Source organism: Halichoerus grypus, chromosome 13 (assembly GCF_964656455.1).
Source record: "Halichoerus grypus chromosome 13, mHalGry1.hap1.1, whole genome shotgun sequence".
NCBI classification, from domain to species: Eukaryota; Metazoa; Chordata; class Mammalia; order Carnivora; family Phocidae; genus Halichoerus; species Halichoerus grypus.
The window spans coordinates 9,850,131-9,862,057 of record NC_135724.1 but is presented as its reverse complement, the minus strand read 5'-3'; the positions used below and the strand labels follow the sequence as shown (position 1 = coordinate 9,862,057).

Sequence of the window (11,927 nt, the reverse complement as noted above, 5' to 3'; positions counted from 1 at the left end):
TGAAACACAACCCTGTAAGATTCTGACAAAATATAGCTGCAATGGAGGCCAGTAAAATCCTCAGGTGTGCCTTTTACCAGAGACCCAAACTCCACCTCACCTATGAAGACCTGTATGAAAACGAGGAAAAGTATGTAGAAACAGAGATGAGTAAACGAAGTTTTAGAAAAAGAAATAATTTACATTGTGACCATCCTGCTGACAAAACAATAAATTCCAGGCTTGTTTTAAACATAAGCTAGTGTCACAACTGGATGTTTTTTCAAGGGGCTACTTTCCTTCATTCAGATCTATTTTCAAATTCCTGGGTAAGTATTTGTTTTTACTTTTACATAAGAAAATACAGAACATAAAATAGTAATGGAATTCTGATAAATATAAAAGAATGTGTGACATGTTTAAAAAACACACACTTATTTTTCTTTTTCTTTTTTTTAAAGATTTTATTTATTTATTTGACAGAGAGAGAGCTGGAGAGCACAAGCAGGGGGAGCAGCAGAGGGAGAGGGAGAAGCCGGCTCCCTGCTGAGCAAGGAGCCTGATGCCCACCAATCTCAGGACCCTGGGATCATGACCTGAGGCAAAGGCAATCGCTTAAACTGACTGAGCCCCCCAGGCAACCCTGTTTTTCTACTGAATGAGATGTTTCTTGAGGGTAAATTCCTAGAATTTGGATTGCAGGATCAAAAGGTTAACATATATCTAGTTTGGTTAGAAATTTCAAAATTCTCAACAAGGATTTTACCAATAAGCTTTTCCTATTAGATATGTAGGACTTCACATTTCTCTATACTCTTGCTAGCAGAGTGATGTTATTATAGTTCTTAATTTTTGCCATTCTGATAGGTATGATAGCTTTTGTGTGCATCTTTTGATTATGAGTGATTTTGAACATATTTCCATATTTTCAAATCACTTTGAATGTTTTTAGTAAATTATCTATGTTTTTTATCTATTGTTATGGAGGATGGAGGTTTTTTGTATATTCTTCTCACATTTTTAGAAGTTCCCTGTTACTGGGGTATTAGTCTTCTATCAATGATATAGTAACTTATATTCTCATTTTCCATTTTTTCTGTCTATTGTTTTGGTGGTTTTGCAATGCAATTATTTTTTTTAGTTGTATGCAGTTAAATATATCACATTTTTATTTTATTATATATGAATTCCAGTAGATTAAGAAGGCAGATGCAATAGCAGTTTATTTGTTTATATATATATATATATATATATATATATATATATATATATAAATTTTAAGAAAAAGCCCCAAATCAATACAGTTTTAATTGCATCTTTGAAATATCACAAATAAGTCTGAAAAATCATCCAGGCGTCTTGTGTTTTTTTGTAGCTGGACAACTTAGATCTTATTCATCAGCCTGTGAATTGTTCCTTTTCCAGAAACATACACCATTTGAAAATTTTCTGATATCCCTGGTTTTAACTGTTGTGACTTACTGAATCAAAGCAGCTGAGTCTGATACAAATTCAAGGTCATTTCCTTCAAGAATTAACTCATCTTCCTGGGCTTGAGACATTGGACAAGCAACACCTGGCCTCATCCGAGCCCTGCAGATATATTTTTCACCCAACAAATTTCAGATTTCAGCAAAAGAACAATTCTCCTGAATAACAAGGTTGATGGGGAAGTGAGCATAGACAGACTCATCTTGTAACAGAAGCCCAGTGTAACCCCCTTGACCATGTTCTGTACATGACTACAGATCCTGTGGACAGTAGTCAGCTCTTTTCTATTTCCCACCATTTGTCAATTCAGAGCCTCCTCTTTTTCTTTCCAAGGAGACTGAGTTCTACACTGTGATTGACGTCCCTCTCGAGGGTTGCTCTGGGGCCCTTCACAATAACAGTGCGTCCCTTCAGAGTGATGTTGACATTTTCCGGAATGTCGACAGTCTGATTGCTGAGAATGGTCTTCGTTCTCACAGAAGATGTGGCAAAAGGCAATACATTTTTGATGGTTTTCATCCCTTCTTGAATATATGTTTCCATCTGTTTCATTGACTTTCAACCTGAAGTACATCCTTTAGCATTTCTCGTAGCTCAAATGAGTTGGAGAGCACTTTCTCCAGTTTTGTTTATGATACAATATCTTTATTTCTTTTTTCCTGAGACAACTGTTTCTTTTTCCTGAGACAACCCTCAGGCTAGAAGTGGTTTATAGAATTCTGGGTTGACAGTTGGGTTTTTTGTTTTTGTGTGTCTTTTTTTTTTTTTTTCATTCATCACTAAAGATGTTGGTCCAATATCTTCTAAAATCCATTATTTTTGAAGCCATGAATCCTTTGAAATATTGTTCCATTGATATGCAGTGTCATTTTCCTCTCACTGCCTTTAGATGTTATCTTTATCTTCGATTTACTTTGTTTCGACTATGGTGGGTCTAGTCATAGTTTTCTTCCTTTTTAACCTGCTTGAGGTTTCCTGAAGTCATTGAATAAAAATTAAACTGACAATAAATTTGAGAAAATTTCAGTGATTATTTTTATAGTATCTTTTCAGTCCTATTTTTCCTTTTTTTCCCTCTGGGACTCCAAATATGAGTATGTCATTGCCCTCAAATATTACTAGTGTTCTGTTCAGTTTTTTAATCATTTCTGTGTATCTGTCTTCAGGTTCACATCTTTTTGCTGTCTTCATTCTGCTATAACAATACCAGACAATTTTGTTTGGTCTTTTTAAACTTCAAATATTGCTTTTTTTTAGTTTTGTTTGTTAATTAAAATTTTCTATTTTTCAGTTATTGTAGGATAATTATTCTTTATGTCACAAAGCATGATTATAATAGCTGTTCTAAAATCCTCGGGGGTCTCAGGGCCTCTGGGTGGCTCAGTTAGTTAAGTGGTAAACTCTTGATTTCAGCTCAGGTCATGATCTAAGGGTTGTGAGATCTAGCCCTCATTGGGTTCGCGCTCAGTGGGGAGTCGGCTTGTCTCCCTCTTCCTCTGCTCCTCCCCCGGCTCCCACGCATGCTCTCGCTCTGTTTCTCTCTCTCAAATAAATAAATAAATCTCTAAAATCCTGGTCTCCCAATTCCAAAATCTGGATCTTCTCATCGTCAATCTCATATAATCATCTTTAGTACTGAATATAGCTTCCATCTCCGTTATTTCTTCATGTATTAAGATTTTTAGATTGTATCCTGGACTTTGCAAAAATCATTTTGTGGGAATCTGGATTCTGTTATTTTACCCCAAAGAATCTTTCTGTTTTGTTTGTTTTTACTAGGTAATTAACTTGATTGTTCTCAGATTTAAAGTCAAACTTTTGAGTAGCCGGCCAACTTTGTTCAGCGACTGTGTCTTCTTGTATACAAGTAAGACTCTGTCCTCAGCATTTGTGTTTAGGTTTGGCCAGATAGTTAGGCAGAGTTGTGCCCCAGTCTCTCACACTCCCCTTTCCCAGTTTCCTCGTTCACTGTCCAGTGAAGTTTTCTCTCGTAGCGGCCACGTGCAGTACAGCTGAGACCTGCCATCTCGGCTAGAAGCGGTGAGAACAACCAAGTCCCCAGGGCCATTCCCTCTTCCAATGAGGAATTTCTTTGGAAGTTCTGCTACCTTTGAATCATTTCTCAGTGTCTTCCAGTGGTAGTGTGCTTGTTTACTTACCATTTATTTTTATAGTTTCTCTGGAGTTTATAGCTGCTATCTGTAAATGGGTTGATAAAACCAGAGCTTACTTGGCTTTTATGAGAAGTGAATTCAAGCATGTATATCCAGGATAAAGACAAGATTTCAAAGTAATCACATCACCCTAACTAGAAGAGATTTATCCTAATGCTCTCTCACATATTTATTTTCTCCAAGCTTTCATTGACTTTTTAATAGTTTACACTTTGTGTTATTTTTTTCCCCCAGGTTTATTGAAGTATGACTGAGATTGGGTAATACGGACATTTTAACAATATTAATTCTCCCAATCCATGAACATGATAAATCTTACCATTTATGTATGTCTCCTTCGATTTCTTTCATAAGTGTTCTCTAGTTTTCAGCGTATGGATGTTTCACCTCCTTGGTTAAATTTATTCCTAAGTATTTTACTATTTTTAATGCTATTGTGAGGGGATCATTTTCTTTATTTCTTTTTTCAGAAATTTCATTGTTAGTGTATGGAAATGCAACAGATTTTTGTATGTTGATTTTATATCCTGCAACTTTACTGAATTCATTGATTATTTCCAACAGTTTTTACTGGAGTCTTTAAGGTTTTCTGTATGTAAAATCATGTCATCTACAAAGAGAGACAGTTTTACTCCTTCCTTTCACTTCTTATTTTTGCCTGATTGCTTTTGACTAATACTATGATGCATAGGAATGGTGAGAGTGGGCACTCTTTGTCTTGTTCCTGCTCTTAGAAGTAAAGCTCTCAATCTTTCACCATTGAGTATGATGTTAGCTGTGGGCTTATCATATACACTTTATTATGTTGATGTACATTCTTTCCATACCCAATTTGTTCAGTTTTTATTAGGAAAGAAATTGAATTTTGTCAAAGGCTGTTTCTGTTTCTATTGAAATAATCATGTGATTTTCATTCATTCCATTAATGTGGCATATCAATTTATTGATTTTTGCATATTTGACCATCCCTGTATCCCAAGGATGAATCCAATTGATCATGGTGTGTGATCCTTTTAATATGCTGTTGAATTCATTTGCTAGTATTTTGTTGAGAATTTTTACATCTATATTCAGGATATTGACCTATAATTTTCTTTTCTTACGGTGTCCTTATCTGACTTTGGTATCAGGGTTATGCTGGTTTGGTAAAATGAGTTTGGGAGTGTTCCCTCCTCTTCTGTTTTTTGGAAGAGTTTGAGAAGGACTGGTGTTAATTCTTCTTTAAATGTTTGATGGAATTCACCAGTGAAACCATCTGGTTTCAGGCTTTTCTTTATTAGGAGTTTTTTTTTTTTAATTACTAATTCAACCTTCTTACTTATTATTGGTATATTCAGAGTTTACATTTCTTCATGAAGTAGGTTGTATATTTTTAGAAATATATCTATTTCTTTTAGGTTGATCAATTCGTTGGTATATCGTTTAGAGTAGTGTCTCATAATCTTTTGTATTTCTGTGGCATCGATTGTGATTTCTTTTCTTTCATATCTGCCTTTATTTGAATCCTCTCTTTTTTCTTGGTAAGTTTAGCTAAAGTTGTTGAATTTTGCCTTTCAAAGACAGTATTAGTATTAGTATATTAGTAACAACATTGTTAATCTTTTCTATTGTTTCCTATTCTCTCACTTATTTCTATACAAAACTTTATTATTTTCTTCCATCTACTATATTTGGGCTTAATTTGTTCTTCTTTTTCTAGTTCCTTGAGACTATTAGGCTGTTTACTTGAGATCTTTTTTTTCTTAATGCAGTCATTTATAGCTATAATCCTTTCTCTTACAACTGCTTTTGATGCATCTATTAAGTTTTTGTATGTTGTGTTCCATTTCATTTGTCTCAAGATATATTTTTATACCCTTTCTTAAATTTCTTCTTTGGTCAATTGGTATTTCAGTATTGTGTTGTTTAATTTCCATGTATTTGTAAATTTTCCAGCTTTCCTCCTGTTATTGATTTCTATTGAAATCAATAGGTGGGCAGAGTCACTGGCTGGTACTACTACAAGCAGGAATGCAGTCCACCATGATCTAAATACTGGTTTCTCTTAAGTCCCTGTCTTCTTCTGTGTCTTTCCCTGATTCCCATTTATTGAGCCCCACAGATTCTTCAGTGATCTCTATGAGGAAAGACCTGAGTGAGCCTCCTGAGAAGCAGCTCACAATGTGGGGAAGCTGGATATGTATCTTGGGCTCTCTTTGCCCAGCAGACAACCTACAGGCCTTGGGGGCCCCACTTGGTGTGGCAATGTGCCAGCCTTGGGGACGGTGATGCGGTCAGAATGTAGCCTCTCCTCTTACACACTTGTAATGCTTTTCTTCTCAGTCTCTGGAGTCCAGAGAGGTGCTGCAGCTTCATCTCCAGGTTCTGATAGATTCATAATGGTATCTTGTCTACAAATCATTGCTAGTTCTTCTTGTGAGAGGGACTGGAGTCAGGAATGACTCGTGTCACCATCTGCCTTGAGGACTGATGTGTGATGCACTGTGGTAGAGGTTGTGGACACAAATCTGAGTAATGATCGTCTTGTCCTAGGCAGCCTGCTGCCTCAACACTGTGCCGCATAAGAAGGAGCTGAATTTCCTGAAGGACAAGCTGGAGGCAGAGCCAGAACACCTCGTTTTGGTATTACAGCTGCCACCAAAGGCTACCATAGTCTTTCATGAACTTTAGCACAAAACCAGTATCATTCAATTAAAAAAAAAGTGAATAATTGTATTGCTAGTTGCAGAAGTTCAATCAGCCTCCTGTTCATATTTGAAAGTAAGTTACCTACAACAATGCCTTATAAAATAATATTTCAATGACTATGAGAGATATCATAATTACAATAGCAAGTAACCTAGGTTGATCTTTACTGAAAAACTTGGGCAAAATAATATTTGATCAGTAATGATCTGGGCTCAGGAGGGGATGTATACATCATGAATCCTCTAAATTATTCAATTTGGAAGTTACTCTATCATTTCTATGAAAGATAATAAAGAACTAGGAACAAAAATGGCAAGTTAATGATGAGACCTGGAATTTATCCTCTTTTTGCGTTAATTGTCCCAGTTCTTTACTGAAAGTGAGAGAATAAATACCAAGGATGCTTGTGTGCTGTTTGAATAGGATTGAGTCTCCATGCTAAATGGTCCCTATAAACTGCAGAGTACATATCATTAGCATATCAAAAATCTTCCAAAATGTTTGGAAGATTTTTTTTTTTTTCCTTTATTGCAGGTTTTCCCCAGAAGGGGCTAGTAAGGAGTGTATCCTGGGATATGAGTTTTATTTCAAGGTTATTGAAGAACCAGAGGAGTGCAATCAAATGGAAAACTGATGAATAATATCCAGAGGGCACTGCTAGCAAGATAACCCCATAGTTTCAAGACACTTGAAAAATGATGATAAGGAAATATTTTAAATCTAGTTTGTTGCTAGTGAGAATAAAAATATATTTTGACAGACAACCAACTCTTATCCAAGTTTAACTATAAATTGTAGATTTGTAACCTTCCAATTCACAATGAATACCTATCATTTTGCAGTAATTAATGCTCATGTTCAGGAGATATTTAGTCTTTAAAACACAGATTTGTTGCCTAAAATAAAATAAAATAAAATAAAATAAAAAATTTAAGACTATTTAGGATATTCGTGTATTTTTGTTTAATAGTGAGTATTTGGGTAATTTTCAGTATGTTTTTACATACCAATTTTACAAATGACAATGTACCATTTGGAAAGATCACCTATGTAACTTAGGTATTATTTTTTGTATAGCCAGACTAGGTGATCGCAAAGATTCCTTCCAACTCTAAAATTATTTCTTTCCAGTTGAACATTATTATTTACTGTTGTCTAGAAATTAAAATCTCCCAACCTGATAAAGTAGCTTTAAGATACACTAACTCAGGGGCACCTGGGTGGCTCAGTCAGTTAAGCGTCTGCCTTCGGCTCAGGTCATGATCCCGGGGTCCTGGGATCGAGCCCCGCATCGGGCTCCCTGCTCAGCGGAGAGTCTGCTTCTCCCTCTCCCTCTGCCTGCCTCTCTGCCTACTGTGCTCTCTATCTATCTGTCAAATAAATAAATAAAATCTTTAAAAAAAAATACACTAACTCATAAATATACACAAAATAATAAATGAAAATGTGAATAAACATGTACTCATCAACCAACTAAAGAAAAAAACATTATTTTACTTTATCTTTGGAGACCCCTGGGTAGCTCTGAGAAAGTTACCCTTACATTCAGTGTCTAAGACTCAGCCAGAAAACTGCATGTTTACCCTTTTGATGAATGATAAGATAGATGTCATGCCTATAACTGAATTGAGAAAATTAGAGAGAGAGAGAGAGAAGTACAGGAAAGAAAACCATGGGAGAGCAGGGCCAAATTCTGCATATAAACTCTGGCCAAATTTCTGGCAGATCCAGAAACTAGGATGGTACATACAGAGTTTGGGCACACCAGATAAGGCCAAAAGAACTGAAGGCATATTTCAACAGTTGTTGACAACAGGGAGGCAGAATTTGTGATTTCAGTTTAATCAAGCTAACCTTTTAAAATAAAGGTTTAAATACCAGTGTGAATTTAATCCTAGAATAGGAGGTAAAATATATCTGAAAAATCAGTGGACAAAATTTCTCTCCATTTGATGAAAGGCATACATTTACAGATTTAAGAAGTTCGTCAATGTCAAGCAGAATAAATACAAAGAAAATAACCCACAGGCAAATCATAATAAACTGTTGACAATCAAGCTGAAAGAAAAATCTCAAAGTAGAGATTTAAAATGAACACTTTAAAAGTACACGGGGGCAATGATATGAATGACTGATGACCTTTCATCAAAATCAATAGAAACCAGAAGATGCATTTCAAAATTTCTTTCAAAATATCTTCCAAAAATTAAAGGAAAGTGACAATATTTTCCAATGAGAGAGAGAAAGAAGGCGAGAATGCTTTCTCAGCAGCTTTGTACTAGAAGAAGTTTTAAGAAGTCCTTCAGGCTGAAGGGAATGGTCAGGGTAGACATTATCTGAGCAAACTTGACAAAATTGACAATTATAAAATATTTCACCTAACAATATCAGCATAGTCATTCTTTCCAAGTGCACAAAGTATGATTAATAAGATAGACCATATTCTAGCCTTGAAATGATACTAAGCATCTTATCTACCCACAATGAAATATTTTATAAAAGAAATAAAAGAAACCTCTAAATATTTGAAAACTAAATGCACACTTCTAACTATCCTATGATTAGATAATAAGTAATAATGAAAGCATAAACAATTCTAAGGGCCTATAATCATTTACTTCTAGCCATGTCTGGTTCTGCTGCAGTGTACCCCTCTTAAAAGCAGGAGTGACATAGAATACCAAGAATTAAAAAGTGTCTCTGAGGAGAATTCACCACCATCACATTCATTGTCCTCACCACCTGGTCTAAGACGAAAGCTAGGACGCTAGGAGAATCCTACCTTAAGAACAGAATACGAAATAATAAATAGGAGTGACATGGTTGACAATGATATTTTTGATCTATTTCTTTTTCATTCACAATACCTTAAAACAACAGCCACCCAGTTCATTTTCAAAGTTTGGTGCTGACTACTTACTCTGCTTACTACTGACCATTAGACAGGCTAGGAATTGGGTTGGGTTGTTCTCTGGTCATTTTATTTTTTTAGCTGTTTCCTGGAATGATCTGGATGATGTCCTTATGAATCTTTCATTTTACCTGGTCATATTTGTCATTTCATAAATGGTCATTAAAGGAAAAGAGGAAGAAAAAGGAAAAAAAAAGAAATATGCTCCTATTTCTATAAATTATAAAAAGAAAACTTCATAAAATAAGTCTAGTTAAGCTTTAAATTATGTCCTCTGAAATATGTTTTAAATTAATGAGGTAGATTTATTTGGAATTTAATTTGAGCTGGAAGTGTTAAATGAAAGGCTGTTCACATCTTTTAGGCTTTTAATAACTATTGCCATTTATTATTCATGAAAATTCTGTGAATACAGCAGTATGTAAAAGCACTTATTTTATTTAAAAAAATAAAGTCATCTATTTTTAAAATAATTTATTGTTCCGGGGCAAAAAATCTAATTTCAAGGTGTTTTCATAATTTTGAGATTGAACAGTTATTCATTTGCCTAATAGCCATTTTAACTCATTTTCTAAAATTTGTATTTAATCCTCTGAGAATACTATTTTGGGTGGGGAATACTTTGATATGTTTTTCTTTAAGTTTTCAATTAGTTTCTTCCATTATTTTAAAACAATTATTCTAATAACATCACAAATAAGCATAAGGAAAAATAAAAACACTCATCTGAAATTTCAATACCCAAAGATAACCACTGCTACATTTGACCCATAATAATCCAGAAGTATGTGTGTATAAAATATGACTGTATAAATAGATAATTCAGATATAGATGGATATAAACATTAGATTGAATAATTTGTAATTACTGGTATTTAATTATTGTTGACCTATTAAAATGACCATTTGACATAATTCACTCTAATATATAGATACAAATTTATCCAATATTAAAATAAGATTATTTTATAGTTGTTTCTCACAATTAATAAAAAATTATCACAAGGATTTTTCTAGCAAGCTACTATATATCTTCATTGATTTTTCTTCCCCCTTTAGGAAGTTTCAATGTCTTGATGTGATAAAGGACACTTGCAATGAATATCCTTATATATACATCTTTCATGTTTCCTTTTTTGTTTTCCTATGGAATAAGATGCTTGAAATGGGAATTCTGGGTCAAAAGGCAACATGTGGTGGTGAAAGAGAGGATCTTTAAAAAATCTGGCATACAACTAACTTGCTTTTAGTAAAGAATATATACTGGTATTTCCAAAGCTGTAGCTGATAATTTACTTTTTGCTATATCCACCAAAGTGGGTGTTCTTTTTCTTGCTCTATAAACTAAGAAATATTGATTTCTTCTTAATCTGAATTTATGTAATTAATAATGGCATTAATGGTGTTAATATTTCTTGGTGAGTTGTATTTTTTGGCTTTCCGAGTTGCTCTTTATCCAGGCAGAAGATGCATTCTATTCCCATACTGCATAAATCAAGAAATAAACAAAAGAAACACAGTTTTAATGTAACAGTAGTGTTAACATAAATTGGTGCCTATTTGCTTAAGACAAGGAAACTTCTGTGGGTTGAGAAAAGTCCCTCACCTATGGTTTGGGACACCAAGCTAGTCACTATGATGAATGCTGATTTCTTTATTGAAGGACCCAGGGTATTTGTGAAAACGCAGTGACCTATACCAATCCTTTTTGAAAACTTGAAAGTAGAGAGACCTTGATATTTGGTTCAGCATGACCTCAAAAATTACTGTGTGTGCAGAAAAGGAGAAGAAAATACCAGAAATCAGATTACCACGAGAGGGGATTTTAGGCTGGTGAATCAGGCTCAACAGAAGTGCCTGGTACTTTTTTTTTTTTTTTTTTTCAGCGTTGGGGAGGGATGGATGGGTGGTTTATGCACGATAGGTACCTAACGTAGGCAGCTTCTCTAGACCCAATAACAATGGTTCAGGAGGTTGTGCTTTTCAGTAGGTTGTGCTGATAATATAATTAAGAAAAAAAGAGAGAGAGTGAAAGCTAAAATGAATTGGACTTTTGTGCATGGGTCAGCAATATGAACTGCACAGAAAAAGTGTAAGCATGCAATTCTAGCCCCTGTAGACAAGTCATTTGTTGAATTGAGCAGGACCAGTCATCTATAATGACACTTTATACCAGTGAGAAGCAGAGAAAGTTTTGGCCACACAGGATTATAGCTTTCTTCATTTTACATTTGGAATTAGTCCTGAAACCTTTTGATTAAATCCCAAGGAACTTTAAGACATTTTTTCCTGTATTTCTTCCCCCCCCTCCCCGCCCCACTATTTAGTAGTGGGAGAATAGTCCTTAAGGAGAAATAATTTGAAGCTTAAACTATGAATTGTAAAATAAAAGGAAAGTAACAGTATTTGTACTTGGAATTGGTGAAACAGATTATCTGCTTTAGGCATGTTTTATCACTTAAGTTCTCTGTCTTTTAAAGTTGTGATAATCATTTTTTGCCTACAGATACACAGATCTTCTTCTACATTAACGACTTTAAATCTTTACTTATTTAAAGTGAAATCATGTTTTCTAATTTGGTGCTTTTTTTAATGCTCTTATTGTTATTAGGTTTTTTTTTTTTTGACATAGAGAAGATTTAAAAATATTCATGCAAATCTCTTGGTCTTTTTTTATCTGGTTT

General features: G+C 34.5%; 1 pseudogene; it reads right to left on the bottom strand.

The window, feature by feature from the left end:
• Window positions 1-1,274: 1,274 nt before the first annotated feature.
• LOC144379830 (large ribosomal subunit protein uL6 pseudogene) lies at window positions 1,275-6,439 on the bottom strand (annotated as a pseudogene).
• Window positions 6,440-11,927: the final 5,488 nt, after the last annotated feature.